The sequence below is a fragment of the Schistocerca nitens genome, chromosome 5 (assembly GCF_023898315.1).
Source record: "Schistocerca nitens isolate TAMUIC-IGC-003100 chromosome 5, iqSchNite1.1, whole genome shotgun sequence".
In the NCBI taxonomy this organism is placed as follows: domain Eukaryota; kingdom Metazoa; phylum Arthropoda; class Insecta; order Orthoptera; family Acrididae; genus Schistocerca; species Schistocerca nitens.
In genome coordinates this window covers 254355038-254378787 of record NC_064618.1, presented here as the reverse complement: position 1 = coordinate 254378787, position 23750 = coordinate 254355038, and the positions used below count along the sequence as shown (strand labels likewise).

At 44.9% G+C, this 23750-nt stretch overlaps 1 protein-coding gene across 2 annotated transcripts in view; it reads right to left on the bottom strand.

The window, feature by feature from the left end:
• LOC126259286 (clavesin-1-like) overlaps positions 1 to 16777 on the bottom strand; it is a 41330-nt gene extending 24553 nt beyond the window's left edge. For both annotated transcript variants that reach the window (XM_049955933.1, XM_049955934.1), the window contains exon 1: positions 16725 to 16777. The gene's annotated coding sequence lies outside the window, so the exon portion shown is untranslated. The remainder of the gene's footprint in view (positions 1 to 16724) is intronic.
• Between the last annotated feature and the right edge of the window lie 6973 nt (positions 16778 to 23750).

Genomic DNA, 23750 nt, shown 5'->3' with positions numbered 1-23750 from the left:
ACTTCTCAGTCAGAGACGATATACAATGTTCTGAACGGGACAAGAGCAGCAATCAGTTTCTGCATATTGTCCTGAAGATGGAAATTAAAAGAAATCTAGCCTGAGAATATTAGGTAATATCCACAGCAGCAGAAAATAGTGTAACGGGTGTAACTTGGTTGGCTAATTTCGGGGGAAGAGGCCAAACAGCGACGTCATCGGTCCCATCGGATTAGAGAATGACGGGTAAGGATGTCGGCAGTGCTCTTTTAAAGGAACCATCAAGGAATTTGCCCGAAGCGAGTTAGTAAAATCACTGAAAACCTAAATCCGGATGGCCGAACGCGGGCTTCAACCGTCGTCCTACAGCGAGTCCAGTGAGCTAACCACTCCGCTTCCTCGCTCGGTACAGGAGTAGGGTTCCTCATGAATAGTAGGGTAGGGCAGAGATGTTGCACTGAATGGTTAGTGATAGGACTTTCCCTGTCAGAATCCACATGAAACTAAGAAAAGTGAAGATAATTATCCAAAAGAATCAATGAGAAAAGACGCAGGCTACTGAACTACTGAGGAATGATGAGATAATTTCTCTAAGTGTGTAATATAGCGATAATGAATACCACAGCATGCTGTTCAGCTGAATAGGAATTTACACATCTCAAAAATGCAGTCACAGTAATCGATCATCCAAATGTAAGTAAACGGAACGTAACTGTGGCTTGGGTATCAACAGATGTATTTTAGGTGAACGACCAAGGGAGGAGGTACAGAAATTCAGAAATCTCAGATTATGACAGAAATACAGCAATCAAAGTCGCTAAGGCGTAAGATAAGTAAAAAGCGAAGAAAAGTGAAAACGAAATGGTTACAGGAAAAATGCGAATAAATCAAGAGAGAAATTGTCGTCATAAGGACAGATTCAGCGTACAGACAAGGCAAACAACCTTCTGGGAAATTGAAAACAAGTGCCTCAACGTTGAGAATGCAACGGGAATCCCATTGTTAAGCACAGGGAAGAGAGCGGGTAGGCTGAATGAGTGCATTGAAGACCTCTACGAGGGCAGAGCTGTATGGAGTCACGGTAGAAGAAGAAATGGGAATCATCATGGAAGACAGGGGAGTCAATATCAAAGTTGAACAGAACTTTCGATGAAGAGTCTGGAGACATACCATCAGATATTGAGAGTAAACAGAAAAAAGAAGAGTTGAACAAATGAGATTAACGTTAAACTTAACACCAAAACTTACGGGACCAAGAAGCACACAAAGCGAACGGATTCTGCTGGCATAGAAGAAAAATAATACATGACGATGAAGACAGGAAGACCTAAAAAATCACGGTAGCAGAGGGAAGGAGGACATCTCTGCTTGAAGAAGTCCACTTGTATCAAATGTCGGGCTTAATTTAAGGAAGAAAATTTTGAGAACATCGATTTGCAGCATAGAACTGTACAGAAGTAAATCATAGATTGTTTCAAAGTCAGAAAAGAAGAGAATCGAAATGTTTGAGTTGTGGTGCTATAGAATCATGTAGAAAATTAGGTGGACTGGTAGGGAATGAGAAGTTTTCTCCCAGAATGGATAAGGAGAGATATATGTGGAAAACATTAACAAGAAGAAGGGACAGGGAGATAGGACATCAAGAAATAATTCCCATAGTAGCTGTAGGAGATGTGGAGGGTATAAACAACAAGGGAATATATCGACAGTAATACTCTCTAACACAAAAGAAGGAATCGGAGATGTGATGTACATATACAGGGAACCAAATAATTACAGTTTTTAAAAAATGTATTATTTATTTAAGAGAAAGAGCTTCACAAATTGGGTAAACCAAAGACGATCCGGTCCACCTCTTTGCTAGCCTGTACATGTACATCACATCTACCGATTTCTGCCCCGGTCGGATGATTCCTTCGTCGTGCGAGGCATTTTTCTTTTTGTCTTAGAGTGTATTTCGAAGAAATATTTGCGGATGTTGATTCTGTTACTCTGTACTGAAGAGTTTGTCACAGGAGAGGAATTCGTGACGGGCTGCGTCAGGCCATTCAGAGGACTGATGACAGAGAAAAAAGCCTAAGGAAGCTGAATTTTCCTGTACCTATATATTTTGCATATATTTCTTCGACAACTTCAGAGAAGGTACGCCAATTCTACGGAAGCTGAACTGGGATAAATGACGTGTAATAAAAAAAGAACTGTAACATTTTCGTAAACCACCTCCCAATGGCGCAAAAATTAAAAGATTTCGTCTAACTAATTGAACAAAATGTGAAGAATAATTTATAATACACAGATAAGTTCTCCTTTTAAGAGGCAAACTCTGTCATATAGTTTATGAAAAATCTTAAATTAGTACCATCAGGGGATCAGCAGTCGTTTGCTGGATACGGGCTTGACGGCTCCGGAGTTCCTGAGCAGGTTGGCTGGTTTAAAAGAGGGGCGAGGGGAGGGGACAAACTGCGACATCATCAGTCCCTTGTTCCTGGTAAAATAATTACACAAGGGAAAGAAGAAAATGAAGGAGATGTACAGCACAATAACAGGAGAAAGGAAGAACCACAAGAACGGCAGAAGGCCAACCAATATTACTATGGACAAAACAGGAAAAGAAAACTAGAGAGATAAGCAAGAAACATGTACGTACGGTAAAAATAAGGGACCAGTTGTCCGTGGCTGGCCGACCAAGAGAATAAAAAGGAAAAGCTAGCCACTCTGGGACACATGAAAACATTCACCCTCAAAGCATTAGAATGGAGAACACAAAGGGACAAAGGACATGCGCTAAAACTTATATAGAATGATAAAACACACCGTCAAGTATAAAACGTAAAACTAAATTAGCTGATGAGGCGTTGTCAGCTAAAATTAATTGCAACGAGTCCGGTAACTGAAGAGTCCGTCGCAGGGCAGCCAAAGAAGGACCGCTCACCAAGATATGGGCCACTGTCAGCCGGGCGCCGCGCGGGCACTGAGGTGGGTCATCCCGGCGCAGGAGGTAGCCGTGTGTCACCCAAGGGTGGCCAAAGCGGAGCAGGCAGAGAACCACAGAGTCCCTGCGAGAGGCCCGCATGGAGGACTGCCACACATTCGTAGTCTCCTTAATGGCACGCAGTTTGTTCTGCGTGCTGAGGTTATGCCATTTCGTCTCCCAAAGCCGCAAAACCTTGCGGAGTAGTACTGAACGCAGATCAGTTGCAGAGAAGCAGATCTCCATAAGCGGTTTCCGTGTAGCCTGTTTGGCCAGCCTGTCCGCAAGTTCGTTGCCTGGGATTCCCACGTAACCTGGTGTCCAAACAAACACCACTGAACGACTGGACCGTTCCAGGGCATAGATGGACTCCTAGATGGTCGTTACGAATGGATAACGAGGATAGCACTGGTCGATAGCTTGTAGGCTGCTCAAGGAGTCAGTACACAGGAGAAACGATTCCCCAGGGCATGAACGTATGTCCTCAAGATCACGAGATATAGCGACCAGCTCGGCAGTAAAAACACTGCAGTCATCGGGCAAGGAATGCTTTTTAATATGTCCTCCACGGATATATGCGAAGCCGACGTGAGCATCAGCCATCGAGCCGTCGGTGTAAACCACTTCGTGGCCTTGGTACATGTCAAGAATCGAGAGGAAGTGGCTTAATTGAGCCATGTGAAATGTCCACTCGAAGCCGCGGCCTAGGTGTACACTATGGAGACATACGTGAATGGACCTCAAGTATAGGTGCTGAAGGGAAAGACTCCAGTTCGGAAAGAAGGGTTGGGACACCAACTGCAATTGGAAGCCCTTACCTGGGCCATCGATGGGGGGATCAACTGCCATGGTTGGGAAAAGGAGACGGTGATTCGGATGCGCAGGAGGACTACAAACGTGTGCAACGTAACTGGCCAGCAGTTACGCACGCCTAACCTGCAATGGTGAGATTCCGGCCACCAGACTCGTCCTGAATGCTCCTGTCGCTAGTCGAACGCCACAGTGGTGCACTGGGTCAAGTAAACGCAACGCTGAGGGTGCCGCCAAACCATAAACCAGACTCCTATTGTCAAGGCGGGATTGAACAAGGGCTCTGTAGTGTTGCATCAGCGTAGAGCGATCTACATCCCATTTTGTATTGCTCTGCCAGCGGAAGCCATTGATGTGCTGCCAGCATTTCCGCTTAAGCTGACGAAGGTGTGGAAGCCACGTCAATCAGGTGTAGAAAACCAGTCCTAAGAATCGATATGTCTCCATTACAGTGAGTGCATCGTCATTGAAGTAGAGTTCTGGTTCTGGATGAATGGTACGACGCCGACAGAAGTGCATAACACACGACTTTGCGGCCGAAAGCTAGAAAGTGTAGGCTAGAGCCCATTACTGCCCCTTGTGGATAGTTCCCTGTAGGCACCGCTTAGCAACACCATTATTGGTGGAGCAGTACGAAATGCAGAAGTCATCTGCCTACAGAAAAGGTGAGACCGACAGCCTTGCAGTTGTTGCTAGACCATTAATGACCACTAAAAATAGAGAGACACTCAATATAGAGCCCTGCAGGACCCCATTCTCCTGGATGTAGGGGGTGGGGGGTGGAACTATGGGAGGCACCAACTTGGACACAGAAAGTACGAAGTGACAGGAAATTTTGGAAAAAAATCGGGAGCGGGCCTCAGACACCCCACTCGTATAATGTGGCAAGGATATGATGTCGCCAGGTGGTGTCATACGCTTTTCGTAAATCAAAAAATACTGCAAACATGTGTTGGGGTCTGGAAAAGGCTGTTTAGATGGCAGACTCGAGGCACACAAGATTGTCAGTGGTAGAGGGACTCTGGTGGAAGCACTGGCATAGAGCCAGTAGGCTAGGCCATGTGACTCCAGGACCTGAGCCAACTGTCAACACACCATACATTCCAGCAACCTAGAAAGAACGTTGGTAAGGCTGATAGTTATCCACATCAAGAGGTTCTTTACCGGATGTGAGCTTCGGAATGATGCTGCTCTCCCACCATTGCGATGGAAAGACGCCCTCGCACCAGATCCGGTTGAAGATGACGAGGAGGTGTCTCTTGTAGTCAGATGAGAGATGTTTAATCATCTGACTGGATCCGATCCAGCCCAGTAGCTGTGTCGGGGCAATGTGCAAGGGCACTGAGTATCTCCCACTCTGTGTAAATGGGGCGTTAAAGAATTCATTGTAGCGTGCAGGGAACGAGAGACTTTCCTTCCAGCCAACTTTTGAGAGTGTGAAAGGCTGGGGGTAATTCTCTGGCACAGAGGCTAGAGAATAGTGCTCAGCAAAGTGCTCGACAATCGCGTTTGCGTCGGTAGATAACACGCCATTTATGTTAACACTGGGAACACCTGTTGGGGTCTGGTACCCGAAAACACGTTTGATCTTTGCCCATGGGAAGGTGACGTATTGCACCCAAAAGTCGAGACATATCTCTCCCAACACTACTGCTTCCCTCGTTTGATAATTTGGTGAACAGGGGCACAGAGCCGTTTAAAGGCTATGAGGTTCTCCATGAAAGGGTGCCGCTTATGCCACTGTAGAGCTCACCGACGCTCTTTAATTGCATCAGCGACTTATGGCAACCACTATGGGACTGCCTTTCGCTGGTGGCACCCTAAAGAGCGAGGATTGTGTTTTCTGCCTCAGAAACGATTGTTGTAGTCACCTGCTCAACCATCACATCGATGTTGCCGTGTTGGAGTGATTCAATGGTGACAGCAGAGGTGAAAGTTTCCCAGTTGATCTTGTTTAAAGCCCATCTGGGCAAGAGACCATGGGCCTGACGCCAGGGCAGTGACAGGAAGATGGGGAAGTGGTCACTACCACACAGGTCGTCATGTGCTCTCCAGTGGATAGATGGGAGAAGTCCTGGGCTGCAAATTGATAAATCAATGGCCAAGTAACTACTATGAGCCACACTGAAATGTGTGGTGGCCCCAGTATTTAAGAAGCAGAGGTCGAACTCATACAGTAAAGTTTCGACATCTCTATCTTGGCCAGTAAGCACGGTGCAACCCCACAAGGGGTTAAGGGCATTAAAATCTCCCAATAGTAGGAAAGGTTTAGGGAGTTGATCAATCAGTGCAGTCAATACATTCAGGTATACTGCACCATCTGGAGGAAGATATACATTGCAGACAGTTACTTCCTGTGTCGTCCTTATTCTGACAGCTACAGCTTCAAGAGGAGTTTGAAGGGGCAAAGTTTCACTACAGACTGAGTTTAGATTATAAAAGGAAGCTCCATCTGACACTCGATTGTAGTCGCTACGGTCCCTGAGTATACCTTACAGCCACAGGGTGCAGGGGTCCGCATTGCCGGAACCAGCTTTCCTCGAGAGCAATGCAGAAAGCAGGTGTAAAGCTCAACAGCTGCTGTAGCTCAGCCAGGCAGTGGAAAAAACCGCCACAATTCCACTGGAGGATGATGTCATCGTGAGACTGGGAAGGCATGGAACATTCTATGAGGCAGTTATAGCTCAGGGTCACCTGCTGCCACTGACATTTTGCCTGAGCAGTCTATGTCCATTGTGTCTGAGGATCCAACGAGATCTAGGTCTTCAGCAGAGGTCAGAATCTCCACCTCATCCGCAGATGCACAGCTTGTAGCTAGCGGTGCTGTGGGTGCCACCGCAATTCCCTTGGTCTTGAGGACTCCTTACTCCTCCTTGGGTTTCCCTGGCTAGGAGGATTTTACTGATTCAGTCTCTGAGACTGAGGCTTAGCGTGAAGCCCTATGACCAGCTGCTTTTGGGCTCTTCAGCCACTGGTTGGTGTCATCTTTCCCACTAGCAGAAACCTGGGAAGGGAGAGACCCAAGGGATCCCTTCCTAGCGAGAGGAGCGGAAGAAGACACACTTCTCTGGCTCAGAAGTGAAGCCTGATATCCCCAATGGTTGGGGAGGGTGTTGCTCCTGAAGTAGGTGGTGTGGGAAAGGAAATGACCCCCACCATCAAGGGGGCAGGTGTAGTCTTTTGATTCTGAGAGGATACAGGAATGCGAGGAACTGATGGGGAAACAACTGTTCTCGTAGCGGCAGCGTAAGAGGACGTCATAGCCACAGGACGTAGGCGCTCAAATTCCTTCTTAGCCTCAGTGTAGGTCAGTTGGTCGGGGGTCATATATTCAATGTTTTTCCTCTCTTTCTGTAAAATCCTGCAGTCTGGTGAGCAAGATGAATGATGATCTCTACAGTTGACACAGGTAGGAGGTGGGACACATGGAGTATTGGGATGTGATTGATGTCCACAATTGCGGCATGTGATGCTGGAAGAACAGCGAGAAGACATATGGCTTAACATCTATCACCCTGACTTTCTCGGGCAATGTGTCATCCTCAAAGGCCAAGATGAAGGCACCGGTGGTAACCTGATTATCCGTCAGACTCCACTAGATGCACCAGACTAAACGAACACTTCACAGCTCTATACTGGAGCTCAGCTCGTCGTCAGACTGCAGAAGGACGTCCCTTTGCAATATAATACCCTGTATTATATTTAAGCTGCTATGGGGCGTGATGGTAACAGAAACATCCCCAACCAGTTACAAGCGAGTAATGCCTCTGACTGGACAGAGAATGCTGTTTTTATCAAGACTGACCCAGAGCACATTTTGGACAAGCCCTCCACCTCCCCAAACTTGTCTTCCAAATGCTCCACAAAAAACTGAGGCTTCTTGGATATGAAAGATTCCCCATCAACTCTTGTACATACAAGGTACCGGGGCGAATCGGCTTCACTGCCATCCTTGGCCTGGCGTTCTTCCCATGGTGTGACCAGGGAGGAGAACGATTTGGGGTCACATTTTTAGCATTGAAGTGAGACTTTGCCCGCTTACAGACTGCTGGCAGCTGACCACCAGCAAGAGATGAAATACTATGCTTCACGACTTGTCATCCGCCCTGATGCTACCCACTCTGACCAGGGCCCTCCCCATGGGCGCCACACAGCCCCAGCAAGGGCCGCCTGGCAGGCATCAGCAGAGCGATTCCTGTGTTGTCAGGGGGCTACAACCAACAGGGTACATGGCAGCCCCACCACAATGTACTGGCTACCACGCTGTATATGAGGTGCTAGTAAGTCCATAGTCATCGTCGGTGCAGAAAGCGACACTGCATAGTGCAAGGTGGAAAACGCACCGAGGAAGGTGTCCTCGCCCAAGAGATGGAGAATGAGCGGGACTGAAATGCGACGATCAGAGAGTGGGCTAAAGATCTCAATGCACGGCGGATGCGATGCACCATGTAAGGCGCCCTTCAACAAATGGCTCGCTCTTTGGGAAAATTGAGAAAGATGGAGATCAAACTAGACAAGGGTCCAAGACATAAAGGCTGAAACGTGTGGACTCCTTTTAGTCGCCTCTTACGACAGGCAGGAGTACGTCGCGCCTATTCTAACTCCCGGACCCACAGGGGGGGCCTGAGCAGGAAACTGACTAACATCGCTAGACTTCTGTCACTATAAACTCTGGGAATGCTTCAATGACCACTGTATGACGCGACAATAGAACATTGTGTGCCACTGGGAGCTAGAATCTTTGCTTGACCACCCGGGTCGCGAGGATGGTAAAAACATCTTTAAGAAAGCCTCCAGTTTGCTGCATACTGATAAGATGCGTGGTTGTTGAGGTGGAACTGTCGCTAACTGGGATACTGAGGAAAATGCCCACCTCAATTATATAGCTTACTCAGGCAAGCGGAGCTCTGAGTGTACCCCAGCTCTTCGTGGAACCGAGTAGAACCCTCGTAATTATATTCTTCCGATCCAAGCGGAATGGATGTACCGCTGGTGGGTTTCAACAATCAATCTAACGAATGGGCTCGTGTAACCAGTCCTCCTGATTCAGGAATATTTCAGAGTTCTTATGTAAATAGGAACAGAATGCATGCTGTCGGTCATAATGTTGTACAAAAAGGAAAGTAAGAGGGGGAGAAGAGGGCTACTTTGAGAAAGTTTCCGGTTTCTTCATTCAAAAGGTTTTATGGGGCCTCGGTTGCACTTTGAAATCTATCAAGCGATTGTTCATAGAAATTCCTCGTTCCCAACATCTAAAGATCCTCTAGGAAGCTAAGAGCCTGAGGGAATGTAAAGTTGAAAGTGAGCTACACAATATCTTGAACTACAGCAAATGTCTTGTGTCGTGCAGAGATCTAATTTTCCCAAGGAGTAACTGAAAGCTGAGTCGGCCTAGAAGGCATTGTTGTCGTGCAAAATATAATGAAATGGATGGCGACCTGATTAAAATCAGACAAGTCTACTCTTTCTTTCAACAGTTGAAGTGTGCGATCGTACGTCCCTAACATAGTGCGCTTTTTCAAATGCTGGCGCTTTACGCGCACTACTCTCGGTCTTAAGGGAGAAGCCACTTGCGGCAAATGTGGTAAGGCCATTCACGAGGGAGTCGGTTGTTCATCTACTCTGGGCATCACTGTCGGGATTAGGGCATGCAGCAATATTTTCCTTGAAGAACATAAGATACAGGGGGTGACAATAACGAGGCGTATCCCGTATAGAGAGGCCGAGAAAAGCCATGAATCCTTACACTTTCACTACAGATTTCTCTTCAGCTCTTAAAAAGCCTCTTCCGATAACTGACACTTCTATACAAACGGAGGTTGCTAGTTTCTGCACTAATAACTGCGTTTAAAAGTGATGATTTCTGGTAATTGCAGTCGGTTCTCTACACACAGTTGTTGCTGCCAACAACACCCAGAGACATCATCCAGACAATAGCAGAGCATTTCGCACTGATACTGCCACTGCCAGCCTGTATCCAGTGCTCTGTCACTAATGTGCCACCATTTAGAGGGTTGAATTTCAGGACCAACAATTCTGTGTCCTATAACTGCCCGTTTTCCACATAAAAGAGATAGATTCAATACTGGCTGAGTCTGGAGATACTGCTCCCAATCACAATTCAAGACTTCGATATGGCTGACAGGCCACTTTCCCATCTACTGAAGAGAAGAATTTTGACAGCTCTCCTGAAGCCAGCAAAGGACCGAAAATGTCACAATAGGAGGGAAGACCTTGGCACGAATTGTTAACCGATGTCTTCTCTGGATTATAGAGACAAGGCAGCTCCTCAGCTGCTCTCAGTCTCGGTTCAGGAGATGGCGATCCGTTGTCGATAACCCTATCCTACTCGAGACGATTATAAATAAGGCTTTCCTATGTAAACAACACTCTCTAGGTATGTCCTTTGACATCAGGAGGCGTAAGACAGCAGCAGGCAACACTGTATTCTAGGACCACCAATGGGGCTTCAGTGGCTACCTCCCATCATTATTCGGTCCTTGTAATCACATCACTTTTTTAGATACCAAGTTGGTGCTGTGGTGTCAGATAAATTTGAGTAGAGGAACGGTATCCCCGAGGGGAATATTTTAAGGATTACCTTCTTTGCTAGAGCCTTCAACTGCATCATGTCTGCAGGAAGGCGTAATGTACAATGCTTATTTGTGGACGATTTTGCAATTTGTTTCCTCCTCCAACATTGCAACAGTGACTCGCCAGTTTTGACGTACAATAAAGAAGATAGAAGAGTAGGCAGCGGACAATTGTGTGTGTCTGTTCCTTGTAATCGTTCACGTCGGCATATTAGTTTACCCGACTTGCATAGGAAGGACACCATTCTACCTCGTACAGACTTTATGACATTTCTGGTCCTTATTTTCGATTTGCTACTGTCGTGGTTACCACGCCCAAAGGGCCTAAATGCAACGGACGAAAATTCACTGAATAACTTAAAGCACCTTAGTAGGGACAGGGAGCGTCTGCTCCAGTTTTATAGAGATTTCATGAGATAGTTGTCTGGCTGTGGGTGTACGGTATAAGGCTCAGCAAGACCTTTTTACCCGAGAGTCCTTGATGTTATCCACCACGAGGCAATCAGACGGGCTCGGGTGCTTACATTACGAGCCAAACACCCAGGTTGGTCCTCCGTACTGAGGCTGGAGAATCAACACATCAACATGCAGCGGAAAATGCTAATGGTGCGTCAATCATTTAAGTTCCTCGCTGCTCCGAACGCACCAGCGTATAGTACTGTGGCTCGTCCAGTTATGAAACACGTTTTCTCCAGTCTTCCACGAGCCAAGAGGCCTCTTGAAACCAGCGAGAAGGTTTTAGTCCCTTTGTGTGGGGCACGCACGGGCTCAAATCCAGCGTTTTAACCGACAGACACCCCAGTGACTGCAGAGGCCCAGAGGGATTTTAGATTTAGTGCAGTACAGCGGTTTTAATATGATTTTCTCTGTCATCTTAAATGATCAATACAAATATGTAGCCACTTTCATGTATGGGTCAAAACAAGAGCATTTCGTTGGCTGGTCTGTTGTTCTCCCAGGTCTTGTCCTCAAGATTTAGCTGCCACCATATCTCATTGTCTTCGATGCCGAATTATTCACGATCTGGAGGAGATGAGATGTGTTGTGCCTGCTAAATTCCTCGTTTGTTCCAACTCCCTGAGTTCTCACCATTCGCTGCGACATTTGTATCCACCCATGGCAGTAGAACCTCCAGGACGCTCTTCTTTACTTGCAAAGGTTGAGGGAGGAGAGCTCTTTCTGCTGGGTGATAAAGCACAGGGGGCAAAAGGGCACATGTAGCAGCCACGTATTATTATTATTATTATTACTTCTTAAGCTAGTAGTAAGTATTCAGCTTGAAGAAAAACAACTTCTCAGCCAATACGTCGTTTTTAAATGTTGATTTATGGTGACCTGTTCCTGTGAAAAAAGTTACCGTCATCTGATCTGTGAATCGTGTACATAAAGTGTAAAATATATTACACTCAGAAAACTACCACACAAGTCATAAATATAATACTTAGTTTGATTACTGGTACACATACCTGAGTAATGTTATAAATGTGCCCAATTTGAGCTATGCATGTACTCCACATTTTTATTAGATGAACAGTTGACACTGGCATGTCGAAGCTAAAATCAGTATTTAGAAAATGTTCCACCAGATTTATCCGTCCCATACTACCGATCTCAGGGTACATCACTGATGCAAGAGCGCAGCTGAACTGACACGCAGTGGACGTTACTAGAGAGCATGTTGACATTTATTGCTGCTAGAGATTTCTTGTGTATTCATATCATTGTCAACAGGGAATATAATTACGTAATCTAAAAAAAGTTGTAACTGTTATACAGTCATAAAACTAAAATGTTTTCTAAAGAACAATGAAGTCAAAAAAGACAACATCTAGTTACGACTACAACCTAAGCCGTATTCCACTATTATATCTTTGTGCAACGTCGGATACAAGAAAAGTAATCACACAGCAGCATTTGTTGACAATATGCTTGCACAGCGGAAAACCATCTGACGACGAGATTGCACAGTATAGAGCCACATAACCTTATTCTGTAGGTGACGATGAGGCAAACCTTCATGAAACAGTTTTTTACCATAACCGTCCCCGAACCACACATGCAGTCAAATATCACAGGAGGTCATCTGGTAATTAGCCAGAGGTTTACGTATAATTTTGGTCTCTGCAACATTTAGGGGACAAATGGTTCAAATGGCTCTGAGCACTATGGGACTTAACATCTGCGGTCGTCAGTCCCCTAGAACTGAGAACTACTTAAACCTAACTAACCTAAGGATATCACACACGTCCATGCCCGGGGCAAGATTCGAAACTGCGACCGTAGCGGTAGTGCCGTTCTAGACTGAAGCGCCTAGAACCGCTCGGCCACACTGGCCAGCAACGTTTAGGGAAAACATTAAAATCTCGAAACTAAAATAGTAATATAACAACGCTGACAAGGAAAATTCATTAAGACGCTAAGATGTTTACATGAAACAGGCGTATAGTCATAACTAAGAGGTGTAATTACGCGGTATATTGCCCATGGATACAAGCAAGGACAAATCTACGACGTAATTACATAGAGATCATGGCCAAAAAATGACCCATGCATGATCCAGCTTAAGACATGTGAAACAAGATGACGTTCAGCTCTGTGGTAATATGAAATGTCGAGTATAAATCTCGATCCATAGCTCATGGTTAAGCGTGACGAGACTTGTAAACCAGGAAAACCGGTAAGTGGACTACAACATTTAATGGTACATTTTTAACAATATTATCTGTGAAGGCTAATAAGAGAAGCTGAAGTAAAAAAGTGCCACTACACTACATCATGAAATATTTGAAAGATACTTTTAACTGTAAAATTTAACTGGTCGTCAAGGTTATTATTGCTATGTCGCTACTCATGACTACATATCTGTTAGTTCTCAAGACTATCTAGCGTTTTGCCTTTAGAGGCACTGTGAAGAATTTTCGTCTTGTGGTTGATGCTGGTAATGCTGAGCTTTGAGTGTCCTACGTGATCACCATATGGTGTGTTACACTTACCAGCCCGTACATTACGACCACGTACCTAACAGATTTCGCAAGAATAACCAAGGCGACACGTCGTGGCTTGAAAGCAATGAGACCTTGCTAGGTCGCTGGAGGGAGTTGGGACCATATCTGCACACCCAAGGCGCTCGATTCCCGAAAATTCCGGGAAGGGTGGCGATGACCTCGGACGCTACGTTTTATCATATCCTTGATGCGTTCGATCGGGTTCAGATCTGGTGAGATGGGAGGTCAGGATATCAATTTGAACTCGCCATACTCCATCATACTCCAGGACTTCGTGATATGGCGCTTTATCTTGTTAAAAATGCCTTTGCCGTCTGTAAACATGATCATAATGAGGGGGTGTACATGATCTGCAACCAGTGTAGCACACACCTTGGCCGTCATGGTGTCTTCGACTCGACCCATGGATGCCCAGGTGTATATTCCCCAAAGCAAAATGGAGCAGCCGCCAGCTTGTCTCAGCCTTGCAGTACAAGTGGCAAGGAGCTGTTACCCTGGAAAACGAAGGATTCGCGACCTCCCACAAATTCAGCCTGGCTCAATTTCTGGTGCGATAATAAGTTTTCTTTCATTATTTCTAGGCATTTCTTAACAAGGGTGTTCGTATGTCCTTTCATAATGCCGAATGATACACAAGTGGCGTCATTAGAAATGACTGTGTTTTGTAAAATTAATGCAAGTTCCAGAGCGCTTTTTAAGTTGAGTGAATTTTCAAAATCATAACTTTCTTTTAATTTCTTAATTAAAATTTTTTTCAGTTTGTAGGTAGGGGCGAATCTCCTATCTACATTCTGTCTAACACTTTTGGTATGTTTATTCACACTGACATAGGAGCGTCAGGCAGAAACAGCAATGTTTATCATCTTCAAATCACCTTTTCCCCAACGTCCAGTACAAAGTTGTGGTCATCTGTTCTCTTTGTAAGAACTGAATTGAATTTATTGACTGGATCCTTGGCAACGGTAGTAATATTATTTTCAGTAAAGAACGAAGTCAATTACTGAGAAGAAAACATGTCAGTCTGGCATCTACTTTTCCTACTGTTCGTGTTTTGTGGTCATTCTACTTAAGTTCGCTCTGCATAGTTGTATTTCATCCTATTGCAACCTGGGACCTAGAAACGACGGAGAGGCTCCGTCCCCGCCGCAGCCGCAATGGTCCACAACCCCACGACGACTATCACAGTCCACTTCACCCCTCCTCCGCCCCACACCGAACCCAGGGTTATTGTGCGGTTCGGCCCCCGGTGGACCCCCCAGGGAACGTCTCACACCAGACGAGTGTAACCACTATGTTTGCGTGGTAGAGTAATAGTGGTGTACGCGTACGTGGAGAACTTGTTTGCGCAGCAGTCGGTGATATAGTGTAACTGAGGCGGAATAAGGGGAACCAGCCCGCATTCGCCGAGGCAGGTGGTAAACCGCCTAAAAACCATCCACAGACTGACCGGTTCACCGGACCTCAGCACAAATCCACCGGGCGGATTCGTGCCGTCGGCCAGGCGCTCCGTCCCGCCGGAAAGCCGAGCGTTAGTTCGCACGGCCATCTGCATAGTTACTCCTTGATGTTTTATGGTAGATACTGTTTACTGCAACTTGTCGTCGATGAGATGTACAGAAGTGGATTTCTTTTGTTATTAGCAATCTCTGACATTTATTGATGTGGGGTCTGACGTTAAAATTGGGTTCCTGGTGTCGTTGACGGGGCCCTCCTGCGCGGCCCTCTTGCCCACGGCGATGGACGTCAGACGACTGAGCGGACCGCGGCACAACACCGAAATGGCGAGTACCACGGAAGCAGACCGTAGAGGAAAACTAGTCTACACCAGCGCCATAGATACAGAAATCGCCCTATGTTTTTTAGATCGTAAATAAACGATAATTTTACTGTGTTTTTTAATTTTGATAAGTACCTTCACATCCACAGATTTTAATTAAGTATTTTTGGAGATCAAAGTTAATCAAAAAAATCTACTGAATACAATATGTGCAAATGGAATGTAACATATGTACCAGACGCCTCCTGTCGGTAATAGTGTTATAATAAATATAAATGACGTGCATTCTGCCTACAAATTTTATGTGACACAGCATGTGAAAGTTGCTGAATTTGGACGGGTTACTCTTGTAACCGAAATATCAGATACGTTCTGGTATATTTGATGTTGATTAGATAGGATGAAAAAGATTTGTAATCGCGATATAGTAAATTAGTACCATTATGTTACAGATCTGAAGATGGTTCTGGATGAACCGAGACCGGTCATATGAATAAAAATTTTCCAATCAAGACGGATTATAAGTAACATTAATGCATACTCAGCCACATTTTATTAATAACTACCTGCTTAAAAATGCATGAAGTACACTTTAGATTACGTAACGGCAAATCGCGTTGGTTCGTAACATCAGCAGGCAGTAATTTTAGAAGTTGTAACGAACTGCACGTTCGTGTTTCTCGGATATGAGGCGGTTATCTCTTGTGATCCCTTACATGTCCCAACATTTTATACGTTTCCTCAAACAGCAATACATCCGCAACAGGAATGCCTTTTACTACTGCAACTTATTTTTGCCGTTAAATAAATTTTAGACTACTGAACCACAAATAACTGAGAGTGATCTGATATTTAGATAATCCTTATGACATCATATGATTGACTATCGCGTGGAGGGCTCGATTTACTTAGTGACTACTTTGAATACAGCCTCGCTAAACGTAGAATCACAATCAACGTGTACGATTCAGTCGCGTCTAGCCTAAATATCATATTGTGGTGTCACCGCCAGACACCACACTTGCTAGGTGGTAGCTTTAAATCGGCCGCGGTCCATTAGTACATGTCGGACCCGCGTGTCGCCACTTTCAGCGATAGCAGACCGAGCGCCACCACACGGCAGGTCTAGAGAGACGTACTAGCACTCGCCCCAGTTGTACGGACGACGTAGCTAGCGATGCACACTGACGAAGCCTCGCTCCTTTGCAGAGCAGATAGTTAGAATAGCCTTCACCTAAGTCAATGGCTACGACCTAGCAAGGCGCCATTAGCAGTGTATTGTCTGAAACTATAGAGTCTCACTTGTATCGTCAACAGCGATGTAACACAAGGATGGATTAAAGTTAAGTATTCCAGAAGCTACGTACTTTTCTTTATAGCATTCATTACGTATCCTGTTTCAGACCTCACGCCCATCTGCGTGAGCTTAGCGCGTACCTTTCGGCTTCCTCTCATTGTGTCTAGGCTGTCTTGTCTAGACACAACACATATAATACCAAGTTATGCGAGCTTGTTATCACTGCATTTCTAACAGCGGTAGTAATAAGTCGAGGTTGAAAACAAAACACTGCTCAAGGCGTTAGACTCACCGCACAAATCGTATTCTGTAGCAGAGCCAGACCTATCTCCAGGCCCGTCGGAAAGAGACTGCCGGCTCTCTCCTTGAAAAAACTATTACGCTACATGGCGCCAGGGTCGTTAGTAACAGCACCGGTTGGACAAGTTTTACTGACGCAACACGCGGCTGTGGCCATCACAGTGTGAGTGGCCATCAAGGCCGGCCGAAATTCGCAACACGCGAGTTTTCCGATTTTCTTGCTATAAAAAATGCGGTAAGTGAAGCAAAATTCTATCAACTCGTGTATTTAGTTATGCAGTGGAGGTTCTCTTGCCCCTTAAAAGAAATTAGAAAGAAGCGCCTATCCGATCCGTGCGTTTCTTTTCCACGTAATACTTTTCGTTCGATTTCTAAGACACTAAATGGCACATGAAATTGATTTTTCTTCAATTTCATATGACTGCCTGATGTTGAAGTTAATACTGCACGGGTTAAGAGGACGTGTTATTTCAGTGATTACCGAATGTAATTTACGATGAAGTTGGCAATATGACATTGCACCGGCTCTCGTCTGCGTGCATGCAATGATTGGGTTAGGTGTCACAAAGTGTTTGTAGCCTCTCCTGAGGCAAACTCGCAGACAAGTCTTGTGACGGCTGCCTGTATCCTGGATAATAGCGGAGTTGAGGTCCGAGGTACTTGCACACATGTTCTGTTGCGGACAGGGAGGGAATCCTCCTGTCCCCATGAGTACCTCAGCACTTCATGGTCGTCCACAGAGACACAGGCTGTCTGTGGGCGAGCGTTGTGGAACTGGAAAACGGTACCACGCCACTGTTGTATGAGAGTTAACACAGAAGGGCGTAGAATGTCCGTGACATTGTGCTGTGACGTCACAGTTCCCTGAACCACTACCAGCCGTGAACTGAAGCCATACCAGATGGCTCCCCATACCATAACGCGAAGAGTAACATCGCTGTGCCTCTGCAAGTCTTTCAATGAATGAGACCTATCCCCAGGTCGCCTACACACTCGCCGACGGTGGTCACCCGGAGTAGAGGAATTCGCGACTCGTCGCTGAACACTTCGTGAAGCAATCCGTCAGCAGTCCGTCTCTCCCAGTCACGACACCGCTCCAAAAGGCACCATTTGTGCAGACTGTGTTGTTCAAGTCAGCCTACGCGTGGGTCGTTAATTCTCTAGTCCTGCTGCCGCCAGCCTCCACCCTGTACGACAGGACACAGAATTTTTCTGGAAGATAGTTACTCGTTCTCGGATTGCAGACGCAAATGTGAAGGAGTTACTGTGTGCTTGACGAGCAATACGGCGATCCTCACTTCATGGACAGGTGCGGTCCACCGAAACCATGACGACATATGTGCCTGCCCTGACGTTCGCACGCAGTCAACGCCAGCCCACTGTCCCAGCCAAATGATCCACAGATCTTAATGTTTCATGATTCAACAAGCCAACAAAATCGAGACCTACGAGAGGGCCCTTTCAAACTCCGTCCGATTCTCATAATGCTGTCTCAGTCGATCACGAGGCGCGTCCTTGACAGTGATCACTCATTATGTGGCGCCGTTCACGTCCATTATTACTAGTCTGGTAACTACATGAAATAAAAATAACGCTTATGCGCTCTGATGGTTGTTCTGTTTGTCACAGAGAACTGCGAATATGACTGTTAGATGAACATTTGTCAAAGTGAGTGACGGCGTTTTATTGTTGTCCCAATAAGAAGACATCCTACTCCTACAGTTACATAATGGAAAAGCAGAATGACGTTACATATTCAGGAAAAGGTGTGACGAAGGTTTCTTTGTCACTTACCAATCGTTATTTACTGAAAGAAGGTAAACATTCCGTGTCTGATTCAGGTTAAATATCTCCAGTTTAACTATTTCGTAGATTTGTTGAAAAAGGATCTCAGGAATGGTTCGTTTAAGAGTCATATGTACCTAGCAACACCTGAAAAAATTAACCGTGATATTTAATGTGAGAAAACCCATAATTTTTTGATAATTGCAGCAGCTTTTTGAAATTTTGTTTCCAAGTGTTACTTTAAAAACTTTTTCCAGAGAACTGAAAATTAATTTCTTATAATTTGTGTGTGATTAGTTACATACAGATGCATGGTTTTGAGCATCATTCGTACGTGGTGACGATGAAGTTGTGACCGTATCAACAGTTATGTATTCTGAACACGCTGGTTGAAAACCATGAAGAAGTTCGTAGCGAGTTTCCAAACTGAAGAATAATTGCAATGACATTATTTCCGTTTCTTTGGTCACTTGGTCTCTTAATACGATGTATACAGCGTTATTCGTACTTGATTTCTAGACAGTTTCTCCAGTTTCATCCATGCTTTTATCTTCATATGGACGACTGTCCGCTTCCAAAATACGTAGAAACTTCACGACCACTGGGTACTTCCAGATCTCGATGACCGGTGCCCAGTGGCCAGCGACTGGAACAGCCTATTTCCATTCACCCATTTCTTCACGGTACGTGAAGGTTGAGTCGAATCGCATTTGTTGCGTTTACGTGACTGTACTGGATCTGTATACAGTTGGTGCAACGTTTCCCTGTTGTGCAATGCCGAAAGAAGGCAGAAGACGAAACCTGGTGCTGGCATGTAGCCTACTGATATGGAATAGCGATAAGTGCCCGCGATATTAACGTCTCTATCCGAAGGACGGATCATTATAAACTGTGCCACATGCTGTCGTTTCACGACTGTGGAGAGGTTCGGAATAAATTCGTGGCACAGGCACAAAAACTTGCGATCAGGATCCTTGTGACAGAGCCTGTCCTCGCTTTGCCAGCCAGGCAATGGCAGTGGAAATTTCATCCAGCACCAGGATTGGTCCGCTTGAGAGCCACAGCTCTAGAGGGCGTTAACAGCTTCCGCTACAGAGGCGGGTATTGATCAAGAAGAAATGGTGACTGGGACAACACTTGATCATCCATCATGTTGTGGTTTACATTCGTGGCAGTCTGAATAAGTGGGCCAAAGTCGAAGCATACAAACCACTGCCGCGAAAAAACACCAACTTCCGGCCTGAGCATTATCCTCCACGCATCTGGGCCGCCAGTGCACTCAACGCCTTGCGTGATTTGAGAAGAGACAAAACAACTGACTGTCGGATCACGTCACATACCTCCACCCTGTTCAGTTTCTGTATATCTTGGTCTCCTGAAGCCACAGATTCATATTGCCTTGTGAGCAGTGGCTCTTTGCGAGGTACCTGAGTGCAGATGTCAAGATCGCTACTTAATTCCTGTCTTGTTTTAAAGTGATTGTCATTAACGAAGAGTGACGGTAGTCGTTGCTACTTGTCGGTTAGGCAGCGAGTGTTCCAGCATTCCTTACATGCACGTTGGACAGTCTGCATTTGTACGCGAACATATACAACATGTTAGTTCACATTGTGGTTATGGGAAAACATTGCAGTTCTCTTCTTCGATTTTGCCACGTAGTGTCCAAACCAACTTACTGCACTGATTCAACATGGCACATACACACAGTTCACTGCCACGGATTCAGAGATTGATTATCACAAAAATGCCTGACACCAGTTCTGCATAATCCACAGCTCTCTTTTAGGTGAAAGACTAATGTTGTGTCCTGCGAGGTAAAAACAACGAACAAATAGATCTGAGGAGAACTACCTGATCATATTGTATTATGGGTACAGGTATTACAACGTTAAGCAGTGAACAGGGACTTTTTAATTGCTAATTTTTTGTCACAGTGAAAATACCAGATATGATGCTACATTTAGGACAAAGGAAACTACAGACAATGAGTACACTGTGAATTTGTTGGGCCTTAGGAGTTAGTTTTGTGTGGTATGTTTCTCCTGTCACAGCTGATTTCATCCACCTTCTTGGTTCAACATAGCTGGTGATATCTCTAACCTCGATACTGATTTCACGTTATGCTCAAACCACCAGTTTCTCACAATTTGAAGGTGACTGTTTGTCAGTTTCTACTGATGTCTGCAGTTGAACCTGTCTCATTGTATCAATTTGAAGTCATGGTTGCTTACTGCTTTACCATACATATGAGGAAAAGCGGGACTCATGTCATTAAAGGTCTCCGAATAACATAACGCTACTAAGCATACAACATGCCCCTCTCCCCCATGTGCCCCTCCTAGGCAGCCAAGCCTATATCTGAACGGCCTAAAATTGTGTCAACCGTTTTTGCATGACTGACTTCCCCAACTTAGTTTAAAGACTGGCTCACCAGCCACAGTGGTAAACTTCATGCGAGGATGTGAAAATCATTTGCCATGGAACAGTGGACCGAATAGATAGCACACTTATCTGTAAATAATTAAAAAACAACATTTGTTCGTAAAACTTAAATAATGAACTAGGAATTCATATCCATTGAAAATGAGTTCTACCTTAAATACTGTCCCACAAAATCTGGTGATGCAAAATAAAATCAAGACCTGTTTCACATCCTGGTTACTCCTGTAACCTGCAGATGCCTGCACTGTAGAAGACGGTTGCTGGTGTCACCAGTAAATTCCTGCATTGCAGGAAATGAGCACAGTTCGATCTTTGTACCAAGATTTGTCTGAGGCTATTATTACCGCCCACGGATGGTTGCTCTGTAGAAACTTGGGCAGCTCGTTCTTAGAACTATGAGTAGTTCTCCCTGTTATCAATAGATGGTTATAATGTTACAAAAAGCAGTAGTGTAGTAAATCTTTTGTTTTCAACACCTAACTTGTTGGAAAATTGTAAATTGTACGCAAGATACAGAGACAGCAAAAAAATTCGTTTATTACACCGATTATCCACAGTCTAGTTGAGGTTAAGTGTGTGAAAGAACAGTGTAAGACTCATCAAGTAACGTAATGTCTCAAAATTTCAGAAATGCATCCATAATGTAAAACAAACCGCAAGTCAATTCACACTTATACATATACTCACCAGATGTGCCCAGAATTCTAAAGTATATACTGCAGTGTCAGAGTTCCATGCCTAAGTATAGCTGACACTTCAGATGGCATGCTTAAGGATTCTGCGTCTAAAAGTAATAACAGCCGAGGGGCATGAAAGGGATGCATTAGATTAGAAGAGCATTTTGCTGTTTGTATCTTATTGTTGACACTCGCAAATAATGCAACAGGTATAACCTTGTGAAGATAAGCACTAACTGCCGCAATCGGTAAGGAAATTAAATTTATTTCATTCATCTGGTTTCTTACTATTTCGCCATAGAAAGGAGCGAGCCACGGTTGTAGTATATTGCCGATATTATGCAATCTGTACATTGAGCGAGCAGAAAAGGAAACAAAAGAAAAATTTGTATCAGGAATTAAAGTTTAGGGAGAAGAAAAAAGCTTTGAGGTTTGGTGATGACATTGTAATTGTGGCGTCACCGCCAGACACCACACTTGCTAGGTGGTAGCCTTTAAATCGGCTGCGGTCCGCTAGTATACGTCGGACCCGCGTGTCGCCACTGTTAGTGATTGCAGACCGAGCGCCGCCACACGGCAGGTCTAGAGAGACGTCCTAGCACTCGCCCCAGTTGTACAGCCCATGTTGCTAGGAATGGTTCACTGACAAATACGCTCTCATTTGCCGAGACGATAGTTAGCATAGCCTTCAGCTACGTCATTTGCTACGACCTAGCAAGGCGCCATTACCAGTTTATATTGAGATTATAAAACATGTATAAACAAGAGCGATGTACACCAATTATGGATTAAAGTTAAGTATTACATCAACTACGTAATTTATTTGCTACTATTAATTCCCTTAACTGTTCCAGACCTCACTCCAGTTTACGTGAGCTTAAACGCATGCCTTTCGGCTACCCGTCACTGTGGATTGGCTGTCTTGCCAGTCCACAACAGTAATTCTGTCAGAGACAGCAAACGACTTGTAAGAGCAGTTTATCGGAATGGTCAGTGTCTTGAAAGTAGAATATAAGATGAATATGCACAAAAGGATAGAACTAAATCAGCCAATACTGAGGGATTTAGATTAGGAAATGATCCACTTTAAGTAGCATTTGAGTTTTATTATTTGGGCAGAAAATAAGTGATTTCTAGCAAAGTAGAGGGGATGTAAAATACACACTGGCAAAGGCAAGGAAAATGTTTCTGAAGAAATTTCATCATGTATACTTAAGCGGCACGAAATCTTTCCTGAAAGTGTGTGTATGGAGTGTACTCATGTATGGAAGTCAAGCATGGACAATAAACAATTAAAACAAGGAGAGGATAGAAACGTGAAATATGGTGCAGTAGAAGAGTACTGAAGACTACTGGGTAGAAAATGTAACAAATGGGGAGGTACTGACCAGAATGGCGGAGGAAAGAAGATGGGATCGGTTTATAGGATACATTTTGAGACATCACAGGATCACCAATTTATTATTGGATGAAAGTAGGGGGAAAGGGGAGGGCAGAAATTGTAGAGAGAGACCAACAGAAGAATATACTAACTAGATTCAGAAGGATGTAAGTTTCAGTAGTTACTCGAAGATGAAGAGGCTTGTGCTGGGTAGAGTAGCATGGAGAGCTGCATTAAACCAGTCAGAAACGAAGACCACAACAAACATTTCTTACCCAATTTGGCCTGTGGTTTCTTTAATATACCACAAGTAAGTGATAGAGAGACCTCTATGGCAGGGCTTCCCAACGTGTGGTCCGCTGACCCCTTAGGGGTCCGCCGGTTCTTTCTAGGGGGTCCGCGGCCACCTTTCACCAAATCGTGTAAAATAATGAGTAAAATTATTGAATAAAAATGTGAAAATCAAATTCATCACTATTTTTTTTCGTGTGAAAAACATATTAGTTTTACTTCAGGTCATATTCCCAAGCAGCATCTGCGGTTCCTAAGTGAGAACGCATACACAGTTTAGTGTCGGAGAATGCGGCTTCTCTGGTCGACTGTTTCGCAACAATACGGGGGTCATTTGTGCGCCGGCTAACGGCGCTAGATGCACTGAAACCTTTAACGCATGCGCGGAGCGAGCTTTGTCGACCAATCACAGCACTCGCAGGCACGTATGCTACCCCAGGCA